The following is a 20,061-nucleotide window of genomic DNA, read 5'->3' on the forward strand; positions in this document are numbered from 1 at the left end:
ATTTAGAACTGTTTTCGGATTGTCAGTTTTTCATCTAAAAATGTTAATGTACATTAAACTTTTAATTAAAAAAAGCATATCCCATCACAAACTATTTTAAATATGGAATACTTAGCGGCAGTGCACACATTCTGTTCTGAGCTCCACCAGGCTATTAACTGGAATAATTTGGGTTTAAAATGAACTGAATTAGGTTGTATACCCCCAGGTTAAGTCCTAAACAGATTATGTTAGTTAAACTGCCATCTTTACAACGTACAGGCATGTTTTTGGTTGTTCTCTGCAGGATAAAGTTGCAATTCAGTTGTCAGTTTCTGATGACATCAAAAATGCCAGCAAGTCGACAGAGCAATTTGTGGAAAATAGAAAAGAGGAATCTCATTACAGGTCTTCAGAGACCTATTTTTCATCTTTCTTTTTGTTTTAAAAAGATTTTATGTATATAATTGCAGGCCTTGAAGACTTTACAGGCCACAAAGATGCCTGGATTTAGACTAAATATTTGTGCAAGTTTGTGAGTTTGTATGAGGATGCATTTGGACATGAAAATCTAATGATAGCAGGAATTTTCTATTCTCTTGTCTCTTCCCAGTGATTTGGATGTGATTATAATCAGGAAATAATTTGAATATGATAGAAACGTGGTGATTCCTAATTCTAGCTGTCGTGTGTAGCAGCCACTTTTGTTTCTCTTTGGAAAGGATGGAAGTTGCTTTTTCACATTGATGAGAATGAGCGTACGCCTTGCTCACCTGGCCACTAGGTGGCGCTGCAGCCATAAGGAAGTGTGGTCACAGTTACATAGTTTGGCTGTGGCATTAAGGAAGTTCCCCGAGGCTGGAAGTGGGAGAGAATAGCCTTGGTACCTCTGGCTTCTCTGGGTTTTAGGGCACTTTAGGTTCTACTGCATACATTGTGTATCTAGGATGCTGCTGAAAGGGGAGAGGAATTTTTTTTTTTTTTTTGATTAGGATGCAATGTTTCCTGCATTTGTGTTGTAACACACACACACACACACACACACACACACACACACACACACACACACACACACATACACAGTTGAAGATTTGTTAGAGATTGGTGTTGGTTGGGGAGTAGGAAGTGAAGGGAAATATCACACTTCCATGGTATCTAAGCAGTATGGTCTGTTCCAACTGAGCAACAGATGGTGTCCTGACTGATGGTCCCTGAGTGAGAAGGAATGCCCTTTTCTTTGGTGTTTATCTGCTGAAGGGGGCAGTGGGAAGTGTTCTCGTAGTAGAGACAACCCAACTTCTGGATGATGGCAAGTCTCATGGCATCTCTTTTTATACCAGCCTCCTCTTTTGGCTCTTTTCCCTCTGTTTTTAGCCACTGGGGAAAAGAAATCGTTGTCCAAAGGAATATTTTTTTGTTTTTCCTTTTCCAACAGAAGCCAAGTATTTGAAATCTAGACAACCTACGGCTGCCTCAAAGAAGAAAAGAAATCCCGGATGAGTGTCAAAGAGTGAAAATTGAATAATACAACCCAATGCTCTCTAAATATAAGAATTCTGGCAAAGAATTAGCAAAACTATTTCCTAAGTAGTAAAAGATGTGGTATTGATCAGAATTGAAGTGTGTCTGGTGAAGTAAAATTTGCTATTGAATGACTTAAAGAAAAATTTGCTCGTGGTATATTGGCAGTTAAATCAGCAAACAATGGGATTCATAATGAAATAATAGCTATGTTTACTGAGGTCCTACTATGTGCCGGGTCCTGTGCCAGACACTTTTGTATAATCGCTTAATCTTTAGCATAGGTTTTTGAAATGGATATTAGAATAGGTTTTTGAGATGGATATTATCACCCTTATTTGTTGCATAAAGGGTGGTGTGGATAGGTTAAGTACCTGACTTGGGTCCTAACACCTTTAAGAGCTCTAATTAGAATTAGGTCTGTTGGGCTCCAGCACTGTGTCTTGGTGTTTAGGGAATGACTCGATAATGGCACATAAAGCTGGACAGAATGTCTATGTCACTTCCCATTGCATCCCCAGGACCTGCCACAGTGCCTGGCACATAGTAGGACTTTGGAATACATTTGCTCAATGAATAGATAAATGCCAGAGGACTGAAAGTAGTCCATGGTGTTTAATTAGAAAACTATGTGTCCCTTGAAGTCCAGAATGTAATAATTGCTTCCTATTTGGGTGGCCCTTTACAGTTTAGGGCTGGGTTGGTTCACAACCTTGGGAGATTCCCGTGGTGAAATCTGAAACTGGCCCTATATGCAGAGGGCAAGGAGTGATTGAAGAAAGAGGAGCCCACCCCAGATTGACCAGTGGAGGGTTTAATAAGCGAGGAAACTTACAAACGAAGCTTGTCTTGGGCAGTACAAGATGAGTAGATTTCTGCCCCCACCCATCAGAATCTTAAAAGTTTACAAACAGGCCTTAATGGGGTTCTGTCACATACACAGTCCAGAGGGTCTCAATGGCACCTTACTTTCTCAAGGCTGCATCCTTGAAACATCTCCTTGTGTAGGAGTGGTGGGTGGAACGTATGTTCCAAGGACAGGGGAGGGGGAGAGGAATCTCTGATTGCCTGGGTCCAGCTCCAGGGTCAACCAGCAACACATCCTCTCAATGACCTCCTCCAACAGCCTGGCACATATTTTATTTCGCTCAGCTAATCTCAGACTCTGAGTTCACTGGGGTAGGAAGTATCATCAGATTTTACAAGATGGAGAAGCTGGATCCTTGGGGTTAAGAAAACTTCTTGAGTTCAGATTTTCTGCTTGTAGACTGAAGGATCTTCACTGCAACTGCACACTCAACGGATGGCCACATAAGTTATTATAAATTAAAATTAAGTGTAAGGAATAACATTTCTATTATTTTTTATTATGTATACATGGTAAGCATTCCTACAGAAAACCTGAAGTAAGTAGTCTGAGGGAGAGGGGTAGTGTTTTAGCCATATAGAGGCCATTTCACTTAAAAAAAATATGTTTTTTAAAACTTTTACCTATAATAAATGTTTAGTCTAGAAAACTTAGAAAATACAGATAAGCAAAATGAAATATGGTGAGAATCATCCATCATTTCTCTACTTTAGAGATAGAGACAAACATTTATGTCATCTATACTTTTTTCTATGCATATATTTTTAAAAAAGACGTCATAATCTCATAATTTGCTTTTGAAGTGGAATATATTGTACACATCTTTATGTGTCAGTAAATTATTTCTATATCATAGCTTTTAACAGCTACAAAGTGATCTGCTGTATGAACAGACCATAATGTATTTAACCAATTCCTTATTGTTGGACATTTGGGTTGTTTCCAAATTTTTACCGTAACAAAGCAATACTACAAGGAATACCCTTGACTATATATCTTTGTGCAATTGCTCTTGACTCATCATTTTATAGAGGAATCTACAGAGACCCAGAGAAGTTATGAAATTTATCTGGGAGGCAGAATTTGGACCAGATTTCAGGGCTTTTAGGTCCCTGACTAGGGGGACCTGTTTTCCTGTTACATCACTGGAGGCCACTGACCTCGTCTGGTGTCTGTGGCCACACCCTCCTGTGGAAAGGGAGGGATCTGTGTCTTGTGCTGGGAGTCATTCAGCACCAGAGCTAAGCTACCCCCAGAAAGAAAACGTCAAATTAAAAACCAACAGATAATGTTATTTTATTGCTTTAACACTGTTAGTACAATTCTTTCTTTAAATCCTGTCTTCCTTTTCTTCTGTAAAGTTGTATTCCCTTAGTTTCTTTCCTTCTTCTCTAATCTTTGGTCTCTCTTCCTCCCTCCCTCCCTCCCCCCTTCCTCCCTTCCTTTCTTCTTTCCTTCCTTTACCCCCATCTGCCAACTGTCAATATTACTCAAGTTTCTATCTTCACATTTCTTTTCTCTCTACTATTTCCCTATTTTAATGGCTTCCAAACAAATCACTCAGAAATCTGAAACTGCACTCTTGACGTCTCTCCCATAGGCCGGTTCTATACTTCCTACCGACTGTTAGAACTCTGCATTCCTGGAACCTGCACTTCTAATGAATGCCACTCATTTCCTCAGCCTGGAACCTTGAGCCATCCAATTCCTCCCTTGCCTTTGTCTAATGTCCCACATCCTGCCAAGTATAGTCAGTTTTGTTTCTGGCACTTAGCCTCCCTCTACGTTCCCACTACCTCTGCCCTAATTCTGACGCGCATTACCTCTTGTCTGGACTGTGGCTGTGACATCTTACGTGGTCCCCCTTCCTCTCTTCTCTCCCTGGCTAATTCCTTTTGCTTGGGATTGGCAAATTAATCTTCCGAGGTCACTGCTCTGACCCACACTGTCTACTGAATAGATCCAAAACTGTTAGCCTGGCCTTCCAGACTTTTTGTAATTTGACCCTAAACTACCTTCCCAGCCTCATCTACCCTCTTTCTCTAGCACAGACATTGTGTTTCAGTCCAACCGGACTCCTTGTTAACACACCCACCTCATAACTGCCTTTCAGTCTTGATCAGGCAAGTTCCTGGACCTGAAGTGCCTGTCCCCGTTGGCCTTTTGAGATCTTAAAACATGAATGCCACCTCTTCCGTGAAGCCTTCCCTGGTTCCTTAAGCCAAAGGTGATCTTGTCCTTCTTTGGTTGACCACAACCCTTTGCAGGCAGCACTGAGCATCCACTATAGCTATTCGTGTACATGTTATATCCCACTCAGATTTTCAACTCCACGTGGGGAAGAACAGGTGTCTTTCTGTAAACCCTGCAAACTCTTTCTCAAACCCTTTTCCTGTAAAATTAGTGTCTCTTTCATACTAGGTTCTCAGAAAGTATTTGTGGAGTAAATAAATTAAAAGAATTAGGGACTTAAGAAATTTTACATAAGTTTATCAGGAATACAACCACAGTATAAAGGAAATTTTAAGGGCATGCTGTTCTTAAAGCAAAATAAACTTTATATGTATTCGTAAGAGCTGCTACTCATCATATCTTCTCCTTGTTCAATGTTCTGGCAATACATATGAAAGGGATTCAAAAATAGGTGGTCAGAATGTCAGTAGAGTTGTCTGCGAAGATACACGTTTGTAAGTGAGAACCCTTTTCTCTGTCCGTAAAATATACTCTGCCCCATTCCTTCTAGCAGAAAGGTCATAGGATTGGAGTCAGAACATCTGACTTCTGTTACTTAGAAACTGTGGGACCCTGAGCAACTTTTCTCATTTGTAACATAGTGATGCCAACTGTATTACTTAAGAATTGCATTTGGCTGTTGGTAACAGACATTTGGTGTGGTGGCTTGAAAAAAGAAAGATTTTTCTTCCTTGTTGATAAAAATCTATAGATAGTCCATGGCTTTATAGCTGTTGATGACCCCAGCTTCTACTCTTCGTTTTCCCTCTTGGTGTGTGGTTTTCATCTTCAAGGTAGCCTCAGAGACCAAAATGGCTGCTTGAGCTCCAGCTCTCATGTCAGCATTCCCAGCAAGAAGGAGGAAGGGCCCAAGGCCACCTCCTCCTAGCTGAGTAAGCTCCCTTTACATAGTTTAAAAGAATTTTTCCAGAAGTTACACCCAACAACTTTGGTTTAGAGCTGGTACAGTACTTTTTAGCTGCAGCTGCATATTTGAAACACATGAAGACTTTTAAAACATACCTATGCTGGGGCCTCACTGCAAATAAATCAAACCAGAATCTACATGGTTGGGGTCAGGACTCAGTATTTTAAAATAATCTCAGGTGATCCAGTTGCATAGCTGAGGTTGAGGATCCCTGAGCTAGGGTGACTATATAATTGATAATTCAAATGGGCACTCTTGAGAGTGAAAGAGGGACAACGGACCTAAACTGGGCCTGCCTTGGGCAAACTCAGAGGTACAGTGATGCATATTATAGTTTATTCTCTACTCCTCTCTGTCAGGTGGCTAGGCACGTAGTTTTCTGCTGGTCTGGAAGGAGATAATAGAAGGAGAGAAAAGATATTGGTTAAAGGCACTCAGGGTTTCCTTCTGTTCCTACTCAAGTTTGTGGGCAGAATTAAATGAGACAAAGGTACATAAAATCACTTGGTAAGCTACAGTGTTTCAAAGAGGTGTTTATAAATAACATTTTCATAATTTAGTACAAATAAGTATGCCTGATGGCCAGAAGGAACACAGTTTGGATTCGCTCAGAACATGTTTGATTGATTTAGTGCCTAAGGTAATTTTCTTAGCTCACTGGGAGCCAGCAGGTGCCTCATGGAGGTTTTAGAGTGTGGACTTTGGAGGCTGATAAAGTCACTGTGGGTTCGAAGCCCAGCTTCTTCCCAGCCTCGTCATTTGACTTCTCTAAACCTCTTCAAAGTCTCCAGAACATTACTTAGGTCAAAGGGTTGTTACAGGGATTAAAGAAGTTAATACGTGGAAAGGATTCAATTTGGGGCCTGGTTTATAGTAAACGTTCAATAATTGACCGTTCTTTATTATTCATAAGATTACTTTGAGGATGCAAGGGGAAAAAAAGAAACTCATGTTTTCTGCCTTTCAAGAGCCTAAAGTGTCAGGGGTTTTTTCAGGCTGACACTGGCCCTGAGTCCTTTCTCCCCTTTCCTCTGTCTGGGAAGTGAGTGACAGAAAGAAGGAATTGCAGATGCAAAATGTCTTTCCCCTCCCTGTGTTCCCCTGTTCTAACTGACCCCCCAGCAAGGGTCTGGGTTGAAATGCCAGCAGGGCTCCCAGCTAATCTAAAGAAGCTAATCGCCAGAATTAAATTCATTATTTCAGTGACTTGATCCACACGTTGGGAGAGTTGTGCATTTGAAATAACCTTTGCCTGTGGCAATTTTGTCTCCAGTGATTCTTCCTTCTGGCCACTGTGTTCCAGGTGTAATCTCCCTTTCCATCCACTCAATTGCTAACTTGTAAACTTTCTTCCCTGGGGCTCACTCCTCTAATCTTGCCTTCTCTGTGTTTTGCTGTAGCCTGTCTTCCTTTATTCATTCTACATTGCTTTTATCTCCTTACCTTTCCTCCTGCTGAGTGTAAACAAACCTTAAGGCAAAAAAAAAAAAAAAAAAGGAGGCCAGGCAGGATGTTGCTCTCTCTCTCTTTTTTTTAAATAAATTTATTTATTTTTTAATTTTTGGCTGCATTAGGTCTTCGTTACTGCACGCGGGCTTTCTGTAGTTGCGGTGAGCAGGGGCTACTCTTTGTCGCGATACACGGACTTCTCATTGCGGTGGCTTCTCTTGTTGCGGAGCACGGGCTCTAGGCACGCAGGCTTTGGTAGTTGTGGCTCGCAGGCTCAGTAGTTGTGGCGCACAGGCTTAGTTACTCCGCAGCATGTGGGATCTTCCCGGAACAGGGCTCGAACCCGTGTCCCCTGCATTGGCAGGCAGATTCTCAACCACTGCGCCACCAGGGAAGTCCCCAGGATGTTGCTCTCTTGAAGGGGAAAGAGTCTAAATCTTAGAGACAGTGCACTTTACTGTTGGCAGTCAAAATTCAATACTTTCTACTTGGAGCATCACCACCTATACAAGGCTAAGCTGTCTGGAAAAAGTAGCACTGGAGAGTTCTATAAGGAGGGGAGCTGCATATAGAAACTACTTTTGAAAAAAAATGATACAAATGAACTTATTTACAAAACAGAAACAGACTCACAGACTTAGAGAACTAACTTATGGTTACCAGGGGGGAAGGGTGGGGAGGGGAGGGATAGTTAAGGAGTTTGGGATTGACATGTATACACTGCTATATTTAAAATGCATAACCAACAAGGACCTACTGTATAGCACAGGGAACTCTGCTCAGTATTCTGTAACAACCTAATTGGGAAAAGAATTTGAAAAGGAACACATACATGTATATGTATGACTGAGTCACTTTGTTGTACACCTGAAGCTAACACAGCATTGTTGATCAACTATGCTCCAATATAAAATAAAAAGTTAAAAAAAAAAAAAAGAAACTACTTTTGAATACATTTTTGAGTTTGTTGATAGAAAACCTTTACAAAGCCTGATTGTCTTCATAGAGATGATACTTCTAATTGGGTCTGATTCTTCTGGGCAGAGCTTGGCAAGCTCTTTCTGTAAAGAGCCAGCTAGTAAATATTTCAGGCTCTGCAGGCCATATTCTCTCTCTGGCAACTACTTGACTCTGCTGGCAAGGCACAAAAGCAGCCACAGATATGGGAAAACAGTAGGCGTGGCTGTGTGCCAATAAAACTTTATTAAATAGACACTGAAATTTGAATTCCATGTAATTTTCACAGGTCATGATATTCTTTTTTTGACTTTTTTCCCCTAATTATTTGAAAATGTGAAAACTATTCTTAGCTCACAGGTTGTAGAGCAACAGGTGGCGGGTGGGACTTGGCCCTGGGGGTTAGCTTTTAGACTCCTGCTCCAATGAATTGTAAAAAGCACAATGATTGTACTTGTGCTTGGTTCCAGTCACTTCATTTGGAGTGTAGACTCAGTTTCTTCATTTAAAAAATCAGGTTAAATGATACCACCTGCTAGAGAGGATGTGTGGCAACAGGAGCTCTCACTCATGAGAATGCAAGATGGTACAAGCATTTAAGAAGGCGGTTTGGGCTTCTCCCAGCATGGCTGCTGGGTTCCAAGAGGGACTGTCCCAAGGCTCGTCATTCAAAAACCGCCACCAAATACAAAACCTGATTAAGGTTGTTCACCCCAGCATTTCCCAAACACACACACAACTCCAGAGACCATTAACCAATCCAACATCAATAAAATTAGGTGGTATGGGGATCTGCAGACATTCTTTGGGAAATGCTAGTCTAAGGCATTTCAGTTGACGCCATAGGAAAGCTAAATACACAAGAAATTTACCTTCACAAAGCTTCAAATCTAGTAGAGGAAAAAAGGCAAGGAGTTGTCTTACAGTAACATTTGTTTTATTGCTATTTTATATTACCTAACATGTTGTTTATATTTTATTAGCAAGTTATGAGCCATTGGCAAATGTGTGGATTTAAGCTGCCTTTTAAAGTTAGATGTCATTAATTTTTTTCACAATTTATTTCAATAGCAACAGATCATTGAAATGGAAAGCCAAGTTAATGGAGGAATCTGCTTCAGTTACAATATTTGGTTTCCTCTATATTCACTACGTAAAGAGAGATGTACATTGAATTCTATCTCAAGATAGCAGCACACATATTCGTGGATTAATTTATTAGTGAAGTTAATGACTCGTTAGCCTCTTTCGTGTTGTTTGGGAGAATAACCAACTGTCCTGAAATCGTTTCTGAACCGCTCACTCTGCAGGATGCTCTGTGGAGTTGCCCATAGCAAGAAGCAATTTGGTTGACCTCTCTTTTGCTGTACACCCGATTTTCTGCTCCAAGCATAGCACCACGTTTCTCATGCCCTAGGCAATGAATGCATATCTCTTCAAGATGTACCCCACTCCCAAAATGAACCTTACATACCCTGCATGACTTCTATTTTAACCAAATGCATCCTCCAGCATGAAGAAAGGTCTGTTCAGCTCTTGAACTGTGTGATAAGAGAACAGAAATTTAATGTCATTTACGCTGGTGTGCAGATGATCTCTAGTGATGTAATGTTGTAAAGACCTCGAGAATAAATGATTTCTTTTCCATCACAGCTGGCAACAATAATATCTATACTTTTATAGCACTTTATAGGGTACATTGCCCCTTTAACTGTTTAAGAATCGGGCAACTTCATTAGAAGTGTTTTGCACATGAAAGAGTGAAGCCCAGAGATATTGAAGAGCATGCCCAAGGACTCCCAGAAGGAGGTGGAGCTGGGATTTGAACTCCACTCTTGACTCCAGGTTATTTCAACTCTATCTGCTGCCTTCTGAGAGATGGATGTCCTGTAGATGGACAGGTAACAATGAACTTATCAACACTACACACTTAAATGACATCTGTGATGCCTACCACATAGAATCACCTAATAGCTAATATTCTTTCCTCCTGTAGTCTTGGAACTGTCTTGATAAATCCAGAGCTCTTAAGAAAAAAACTTTCATTAGAAAACATTTCAAAAAAATTCAAAAGTAGAAAGAAGAGTATAATTACTCCCTCTGATCCAATTTTTCAGCTTTAATAATTAGCAGCACATGGGGCAAGCTCATTTCAACTATTCCCCCCACCTCAACTGGATTAAATGGAAAAATCCTAGGTATCATATCATTTCTTCCATAAATACTGAAGGGTACGTCTCTAAGAGATAAAGTTTTCTGATTTTTTTGCTGCATAACAAACCGCTTCTAAACTAGATGTCTTAAAACAATAGTTTATTGTTATCTCTCACAATTCTGTGGGCTCATTGGGTTTAGCCGGGCAGTTTTCATTTGGGGTCTCTAATGCCATTATAATCAGATCTTAGTTGGCTGCAGTTGTCTGAAGATCCGACTGGGCTGGATATGCAAGGTGGCTCACTCATATGACTGTCAGCTGGGAACTCAGGTGGGGCTGTTGATGCCTTAGTTTCTTTAGATGGTCTCTCCATGTGGCTTGGGCTTCTCCTAGCATGGCTGCTGGGTTCCAAGAAGGAATGTCCCAAGAGCAAGAGTTCCAAGACACTTGGGTAGAAGCTGTAAGGCTTCTTATGATCTAGTGTCTGAGCTTACTGCCATTGCTTCCATCACATTCCATTGAAGAAGGGAGTCACTAGGGCCGGGGTCAATGGAGGGGAATTAGACTCTACCTCTCAGTGGGAGGAGCCGCTAAAAAATTCAGAATAATTCCTGAATATCACAAATATCCAATTAGTGTTCAGATTGCCCCATTTGAACTACTGGTATTTTACATTTGGCTCGTTCAAAGCAGGATCAAAATGAGGTCCACACACTGCATTTGGTGGATATGACTTTTATGTTTCTTTTAATCTAAGATACTCCTTCTCTTTTTATTCTTTGCTTGAAATTTATTTGTTGAATTTATTTGTCCTATTGAATTTACTACAGTTTGGATTTTGTTGCTTGCAACCCTGATGTTCCTCTGTCTTTTTAATTTTTCTCTTGGTCACTGTTAGATCCAGAGGCTTGATCAAGTTCAGGTTTACAATTTTGGTAGAAACACTTCATAGGTGGTGATGTGTACTTCTTATTGCATCACACCAGGAGACGCAAAATCAGTTTCTCTCTGGTGGTGCTGAAATTAACTTGTGGGTTCAGGTGTTAAGTCCAGAGCACCTTACTCCAATTGAGCCTTTTTAGAAAAAGCTTTTAAATAGTTGCCTCTTGTTTTGCAGGCTCAGGAAATATAACGTCTACGTTTCTGTATCTATGTCTGCATTTACCGTGTGCTAACCATGTGCTGGACATCATATCAGATACTTTCTATGAATCAACTGATTTATTTTTCATAACAACCCTATAAAAGAGGTATTACAAGCACCCCTGTTTTCCAGAGATGGAAACTGAGGCACATACCACCAGTGCCTGACATCCAGACAATGAATGCCTTCTGATTAATTTCATTCTCATTTTCAGGATTCCTGGGGGAAACCAACTTAGATCCATGAGAAAGCGAAAGAGGTCAATGAGAGGACAAATTTAGGGAGTCACACATTTAGTTGCTTCCTCTTAAAACCCAGAGTCACCAGACTGAATTCTGAAGCTTGTGAGGCAAATTCTGACCCAGCTTCCCAGTGTAGGAGAATGATCTATTGAACAATAACATTTCCCCCTTTTGCATTATTCACTGTGCAATAGGGTCAGCAGGGCGTGGCCTGCTACCTCCGTGAAGCATGCCGAATGACACCCCGCTTCATTTGTGCTACTTGCTTTACCCAGACACTGGATGCCTGCAGGAGGCTCAGAAATGACAATTTTATTTTAAAGAAAATATTTTCAAATGCAATTTGCAGTTTGTACATGAAGAGTAATGAGCAAAATGGATGCAGCTGTCTTTTAAATTAACCCTGCAGTGCCACCCGATTTGCTTTCCCACCGAAGTGATAATGTAAGCAGCTTTTGTGCCTTTTGTCGGGACTTTGGAGCCTTCCAGAGCTTCAGAGGGAGTGGAGTTGGGCTAAAAGATAGGTGCATGCCTAGTGATGCCTGGTATCTAGGGCTGCTGTAGCTGAAAAGAAGAGAAAGACCTCAAAAGTACAGAACCCAAGAAAAACATAAAGAAATGGCTACATGAGAATGACCCGCAAGGGCCGGACAATGGCGCCCTGTCGGGGAGCGGGAATGCTTCCCTTTGGGAACATTCCTGAAGGACACAGCAGCATTTCTTGCATCTCCGTGGAGCTGTTTAGAGCTGTCTTGGTGTGGATGCTCAGTCTCAGGTAGTCTAAAGCAGATTCCACGCTCCATCAACTTGGAGAGGTTGTCCTCCACCGTGTCAAGCAGGTACCCCTGCTCTACTGGGGGCTAAATGGAGCCCAGTCTGTCCTCCCTGGAGGACCCAACATTCTGGAGACCCTGACCCTCCCCTGTGGTCATGTATGCACCCAGCTGTGTGGGTCTGTAGGCTCATGGACAATGCACGCTGACAAAGCCAATTTCTTAATAGTGCTTGAAAGGGGGAAACTGGTTCCAATTTAGAAGATACAATTTCTTGGCATTCCTGGCATTGCGCTTGGTTATTTTAAAGGATCCCGAGCGACTTAAATCAGGGTAAGTTCACACCCAGTTATAAAGAGACACAGGCACACATGCAGACAAACCCACAGTTTAATTTTTTGATATCCTGACACCTTCCCAAGCAGACACTATGATGGTGTGTTTGACTCAGAGAAAGAAGGAGGACACCTCAGATGTAACACAGGGATGCAGATTTCCAAGAAGTTTCTATGGTCCGATGAAGGAGCTAGGATTCATTTTGAGGAATATAATGGCTTTACTCGTCTGCAGTGTAATTTCTTTTTGTGGGGTGAGGGCTGAGGCTGCCGTGTGGTGACTTCAAGTTAAATTAGCCACTCAGGGCCAGGGTATTTTTAATGACCAAGCAGTTGTCTCATTAAGAGCATGATGACATGTTATGTAAAGCACTGTGGTGGTTGCTTATTTTAAAAACACTTTTCTGTCCATGTGCCTTTCCCATGGACAAAGAGCCCTTGAATAGCATTTCCTTGCCTGGTGTCTTATGACTCAGGAATAGAGGCTTGTACTCTGTATGAGAACAGCAGGGAGGAAAAGGAAGAAAGGAAGAGAGGAATGAAGGAGGAAAGGAAAGAGGGAAGGAAGGAAGAAAAGGGGGTAGGAGAGGAAGGGAAGGAAGAAGGAAGGAGGGAAGGAAGGGAAGGGAAGGGAAGGGAAGGAAGGAAGGAAGGAAGGAAGGAAGGAAAAGAAAACAGGCGGAAACCTTACAGTAACCTTGAGACTGGGCAGTTCATTAGAGTTGAGTTGAATAAATCACTGTTGAAAGATTTGTTTTTCTGCTCATGGTTTTTACCCAGACTAAGGGGATTGGCCACACTGGCTGGTTGGCGGCCACCATTAGTTCTGTCTCCATCCATCTCAGGGTCATGGTGCACAGTCTCTGGTGGGGCAACATCCTCAGCCATGATGTAAGGAGAGTTTCTACCTCACACTTTGTATGTCATTCATACAAGTGGCGCATCATGGGAGCTGGACTAGATTGATGTCCCCTCCAAGAATAGCACTGATTATAGAACAGATTTTCCCATATACAGAGCCATTTTTAATTCACTGCCTACCACAGCTGCCAGGCTGCAGAGATAATTCCTTCTAGCAGAATAGCTCTAGATTATTATAGGGAAATCAAATTTGCATAAAAGAGCCCTCTCTCTCTCTCTCTCTCTCTCTCTCTCAAGTTACTAAACAGGTACTGTCACTTTTGTTGGGAGAGCTTTTTCGAGGGAGGGGGAAATACATTGTTTCTTTGGAAAATGCCACATAGAAACTTTCCATACAATTTTAAAAGATTTTGACGACTAGTATTTAGTGTGAAACTTGACATTTGATAGATGCTTCACAGTTTTCAGTGTACTTTTCAGTTCAACAAACTTTTAATATATATTTTATGTCGATTGGGCACAGGCCCCAGGGACATAAAAATGAAATGGCCCTTGCTTTTGAAAAGCTTACTTTATTTGATTCATGGGAAAATTATGTGAAATAAATAAGGCAGACATCCTTAGGTCCATTAGGTCCATTTTGCAGGTGAGGAAACTGAGGCCCAGAGAAGTTTCAGTGACCTTTTGAAAGGGTGCATAACTGGGAAGTGAAGAACAGGTCTTCAGAGTCTTGATTGGACTTGTTGCGGGGTACCATGATGTCACTCAGGAGGGGAAAGGTTGCAGTTGCAAATCTTGGCCAAAACTTTTAATTTGTCATTGAAAAATCAGAAGGTTTTGCTCCAGCTCCTCCCACCCCCAAAAAGAAAGGACTTCCAGCTTCTTTTTAAAAATATCAATAAAATCTGGCAACACCAAGCCTGTATTCCATCAAGGTAAGACCGCTTCATCAGACTGGGTACAGCCCACATCCTTATGCCCAAGTCACTCATGTAAGTTGCCAGCTTTGGGCCCAGAAGGCTTTGAGTTGCCCCCTCTGCTGAATCTGGGAGAGACTAAGGATGTGGTTGCTTTGTCCTGGGAGCATCATTCTTGCACCTGGTTTTAAAATAATCTTTTCGTTTTTGCATTGCCTCAATTTTTCAGCTTTTAAATAGAGGTTGGCAATTTTTCAGCCTTTTATAAAAAGATTGTCTTCTGTAGGTCCCCGTTCCTGATGATTTAGGATTTGGAGACTCACTAGAGATTTTTATTCTGCTAGCCAGTGTAGGCTGATATTCTACTTGTGTTCTTCAAAAGGCTTTTGTGGCTATTATTTTATTCAGTTGTGTTCTATTTTCCGATCAGATCTGTTTTAAGCCACCTTTTGGGGGATAAAGAGTGTGAAGATAGAAGTCTATCTAGCCTTCACTTTTGCATGTGGGCTTCAATTTTGTTGGGCAAATTTCTATGCTGAATATAGTTTCTTCTTATTAGGGAAATGAGGATAAGGCTACTGTAAAAATAAATCTAGACACGATCATGGTGCTGTACACTCCTTAGATATAAGGTGTTGCTAAATTCTAATTTACTGCAGAAGTGTAATTAAATCATTTGATTTAACCATGGAAGTTACAGGTTAGATGGATCACCCAGGAATCTAAAAACATCTCTGGCGCATGAGACCTTCTGGGAAGGGATTGTATGCAGCAGGCTGAATAAATGCAGTGGGTTCATGAGCCACACCCCCGGTATACCTCTTCCTGGTGTGATGCTGTCACTGTTTTGTTCTATCAGAGTTGAGGTGACAATCTGTTGAGGGTCCTGCATTGGGTAGAAGGCTGTTTGGGTGCGCTTTGCATAATTTTGCAACTCTGCAATTCCAAATCTGGGGCTTCTGCTCACCACCCACCTCCTGAGAGGGTGGCGGTGTGCACTCAGTGTGGTTTGATTTCGAAGCTAGCGACAGCTCTCTTGTCTCTCAAATACACCCATTTCTTCTCACTGCTTAAAATTCCACTTAAATTGTGCTGTTTTGACTTTAGGCTTTTTTTTTTTTTTAATTTATTTATTTTATTTATTTATTTTTGGCTGTGTTGGGTCTTCGTTGCTGCGCACGGGCTTTCTCTAATTGCGGCGAGCGGGGGCTACTCTTCGTTGCAGTGTGCAGGCTTCTCATTGTGGTGGCTTCTCTTGTTGAGGAGCACGGGCTCTAGGCCCATGGGCTTCAGTAGTTGTGGCACGTGGGCTCAGTAGTTGTGGCTCATGGTCTCTAGAGCTCAGGCTCAGCAGTTGTGGCGCACGGGCTTAGTTGCTCCGCGGCATGTGGCATCTTCCCGGACCAGGGCTCGAACCCATGTCCCCTGCATTGACAGGCGGATTCTCAACCACTGTGCCACCAGGGAAGCCTAGCTTTAGGCTTTGATTCTGTGTTAAAATCAGTCATCAACCTTCTCAAGTGCAGAGTTTGCAAAACACACTCATACACCTTATCCATTTGACCTTCACGATAGCCCTGTGGGGTAGGAGAGTGGCATTGTCTCCTTTGGGGAAAAAGAAATACAGAGGAAAGACTATGATTTGGGAGCTAGAGATGCTGGGTTTGAGTCTCAGCTATAACTCAGAAACTGTGTGGCCTTGAACAGGAATATGACATCTCTGAAAGTAATTTCTCTCCCTATATTCAGAGGATTAAAATTTTACTTTACAGAGTGGTTATAAGGATTAGAGAGAATATTTTCATCCATCCATCCATCATTTATTTATTCTACAAATATTTTTCCGGCCCCTACTGATAGCCAGGCATCGTGCTGTTTCTGGGGATACTTTAGTAAATGCGACAGACCCCATTCCTGCCCTCACGGGGCTTACAATCTAACACTGAGCACAATGTGGGGCGCATAGTAATTTCTCAATAAACGGTGGTGGTTACAAACAGTCGGTCCAAAGTTCCTTAGTGAGTGCAGAGCAGAGGAGGAGCCGAGCTCAGATTTTGGAGTCTTTGGCTCCAAAGTCTTTGACTAGTGGGCTCTATCCACTAGTTCTCTGGGGAAAGGAGGCTCGTTGTGGCTGCAACCTGAGCCATTTTATTGCAGTCATCTCTCTGGCGTGCACTGTTGGAGCAGAATGTCCTACTCTGTTTGGGCTGCTCTAACAGAATGCCATTAGAGTGGGTGGCTTCAACAGCAGACATTTATTTCTCCCAGTTCTGGAAGCCGGGAAGTCCAAGATCAAGGCACTGGCAGATTGGATGTTTGGTAAGAGCCCACGTCCTAGTTCATAGACAGCCTTTCTGGCTGAGTCCCCACATCGCAGAAGGGATGAGGGAGCTCTCTGAGGTCTTTTATAATCTCCTTCATGAGGGCTCCACCCTGATGACCTCCCAAAGGCCCACCTCCTAATACCATCAGTTTTCAACATATGAATTTTAGGGGTGGGGTCACAGACATTCAGTCTACAGCAGAGTGTAGTTAGATGGATTGTGACCCGGTTCTGGGCTGAGCCTGGCTCTGCTATTTAACTCTGTGCCCTCAGGCAATTTACTTGGTCTCAAGAATCCTCAAGTTCCTCATCTGCAGAGAGGACGACGTGACAGCACCTGTCTCAGGAGGTTGTCATGGGGATCAGATGAAGTTCCTGGGAAGTACCCAGCTCGGTACCTGCCACATCCGGAAGTGTTCGTTAAACAGTGGATATTATCGTTGGTTGGGCTCTCAAACAGCATATGCATTGGTGGGGAGGACATATCCACTCCTGCTTCTCATTCTTGGCTGCGCTTTCTGTGGCCGGGGAATCAGAACACAGCAGCAGAGGCTGAGTTTTAGAGGCTTCTGGCTGCTCTCTCTCCACCTCTCAGCTGTCTGTCCACATCGTCCGTTTTAAAACTGTGCTGGGCCGAGGCCAGTCATGAGTGGGGCAGGCCGGGGGACAGGCCTTCCCTTGGTCTATTCTGTTCCCTCTCAGCCAAATAGAGTTGTATTTGACAGTCCTGCCCTTGGCTGCAGTGGGGTGAGACCACTTATGTTTGAGGAAAAGGCTTCAGAGCTGCCATGGAAAGGGTGTGTACATCAAGCTTCTGCTTTTTGTCAAGTGTCTAAAGTCAGGCTGCCTGGGTTCAAGTCCCAGCTCTTCCTCTTACGAGCCAAGTAATTTGACTGCTGTCAACCCCAGTTTCTTCATCTGGAAAGTAGTGATAATAATAGCTAAGACTTACATAACATTTACTATGTTCTAGGCACTTCCCATATAGCAATTCATCCATCTCCACACCAGCTCTATGAGTATAGAGCTGTTTGAAGACCAGGAGGCTGTTTGCCTGTTTGAAGACCAGGAGGCTGAGGCTTAGAGAGATTAATTAACTAGCTTTGCTCAAGGTAAATGACAAAGCTGGGGTTCAGGCCCACGCAGACAGATCCCAGAGATCTGTGCTCTTAACCACTCTACTATCTCCTTCCCTAACGGGAAGCATCAAGCTCGTCACATAGTATGTGTTTAGTAAATATATTTTTTTCAAGTGAAAAGTTTAAATTTTGTGTTATCAAGTATGCACTTCTTTCTTTACAGTTTTTTCCTATCATTTAAGCTTATAAATCCATCACCCTTTTGCATTTCAGCTATATTAAAAATTTTTCCTAATATTTTAATCATTTAAATATTTATATTTAATTATTTTGACCACAAAAAGTATATTAAAATTTTAATTATTTATGTGTTACTTTATAGTGGTAAGAACACTTAACCTAAGATCTACCCACTTAACAAACTTTTAAGTGTACAATATGTTATGGTTGACTCTAGGTACAATGCTGTAGAGGAGATCTCTAGAGCTTAGTCATCATGCTTGACTGAAACTTTATGCCCATTGATTAGCAACTTCCCATTCCCTCCTACCCCACTCCCTGGTAACAGTATATGAAGAGTAGATAATAACCATCATTCTCAGCTCTGAAGGTGAGTATGGATCTCTCTTTCTGGAGCAGTAAGGAGCAGGGCCTTAGAACACTGGTTGGGGGGTATTCTTCAGAGATCTCAGACTCATGGGTACATGTGTCCATCTTGGCCTCATGCTAGAAATTTGAAAACTCATGCTCATGAGTTGCCTTCATGAGACAGTGATACCCTTACAGCAACACTAACATTTACCATAAAGATGGAATATTTATTAAGTATCTACTTAGACCTGATTCATTTTCAGATGCTCTGGATACAGGTAAACAACTCTGAAGCATGCCCCTGTTGGAGTTTTAAGACCAAAACAAAGAATGTTCCAGTTGCTCTGCATTGATTTTAGTTTTCAGTCAGTTGGTGTAGCTCCCTCACATTTTACATTGATGCTTTTTAAAATCATTACCACCATCATCATCCCCCCAACCATCATTGTAACAAACTCTTACTTTGTGCTAAGTGCTGTGTGCTTTGCCTGAATCATCTCATTTAATTCTCACGTTAGAACATAAAATGAAGATTTCTTTACCTACAAATTAAGGCAAATGTTGTGGAAATATCATTGCTTAGTGATGGTTACAATAGAAGGAAGGGAAGAGAAATGTATCTCAGCTTTTTGAATATTTAAGAATTGCTCCATAGACTATTTGAAGAGATTCCTTTGATGTAAATGTCTATATGCTTAAAAAAATAGGATATGATAAATATAAAATTATTGACAAAACTTTGCTAGTACCCATTTCTAAAATATTGCCTAGTGGACATGGGTATTTTTATTTTATTAATATAATTATTTAATGAATACCTACTATATTCTGGCACCTTGATGTTCTCTTGTACCCTGCTTTCTCTGCGCACCTGTGGAAGTTCTTGACTTGTATATAATGTCCTTTTATTTTGGTAATGCATTAACGGTTAATTTCAGTCTCATCAAGGTGCAGAGATTTTCCTAGAGCTGCATCTCAGTGCTGAATAATTTTTAGCAACTTCCCCTGTAAGGGAAGTTTTCAGGATAGTCAATAGGCAAGACTCTCCCCATTTTATAGGGGTAGGTTATTTTGTACTTAAATTTTTTGTTTTTTTGATTATAAAAGTAATATCAGCCCACACTTCCAATTCTGGCTACATGGCAGGTAGACCAGATACTCTAATAAACCTTCCTGCTCAAATAACCTAAGAATGCTGGATAAAGTATAACTAACATCTTTTAATGATATCTGCAAAACAGGGAGTGGAGTTTCCAGGGCATAAAAATAAAGAGGGAAATGGAAGGTGGGTGTGAAGGAGAAGCTGAGACTCTGCCCTGAGGGTGTTTGCTGAGAGCAGAAACTTAGATTCTTAAGCTCTGACTACTGTGCTGGGGACCAGAAACCAGTCTTTGGGCCCGTGCAATGTGGGAAGTTGAAGCTGAGACCCTACTGTAAAGCTAGGGCATTCAAAGGACTACACTCTCCATGAAAAAGGGAGTTAGGGAAAAAAAAAAAATCATCCTTTTGGCCAAGAGAGATATCTTAGACTTAGCTCTCACTGGGGGCAAAAATGTCTTCTTACCCAAATTTTAACAACAGTTCTGCCCTCCTTTGGCTTTGGGGGTTGAATTTAGACTCCCTGAGTGATCTAGATGAGATCTTAACTTTAGAGGTCCTGGGCTGGTGGTGCTCAGAGTGCCTGGAAGATGTGGAGGCAAATGCTCT

This window comes from Balaenoptera physalus, assembly GCF_965194825.1.
Source record: "Balaenoptera physalus genome assembly, chromosome: 5".
Lineage (NCBI taxonomy): Eukaryota > Metazoa > Chordata > Mammalia > Artiodactyla > Balaenopteridae > Balaenoptera > Balaenoptera physalus.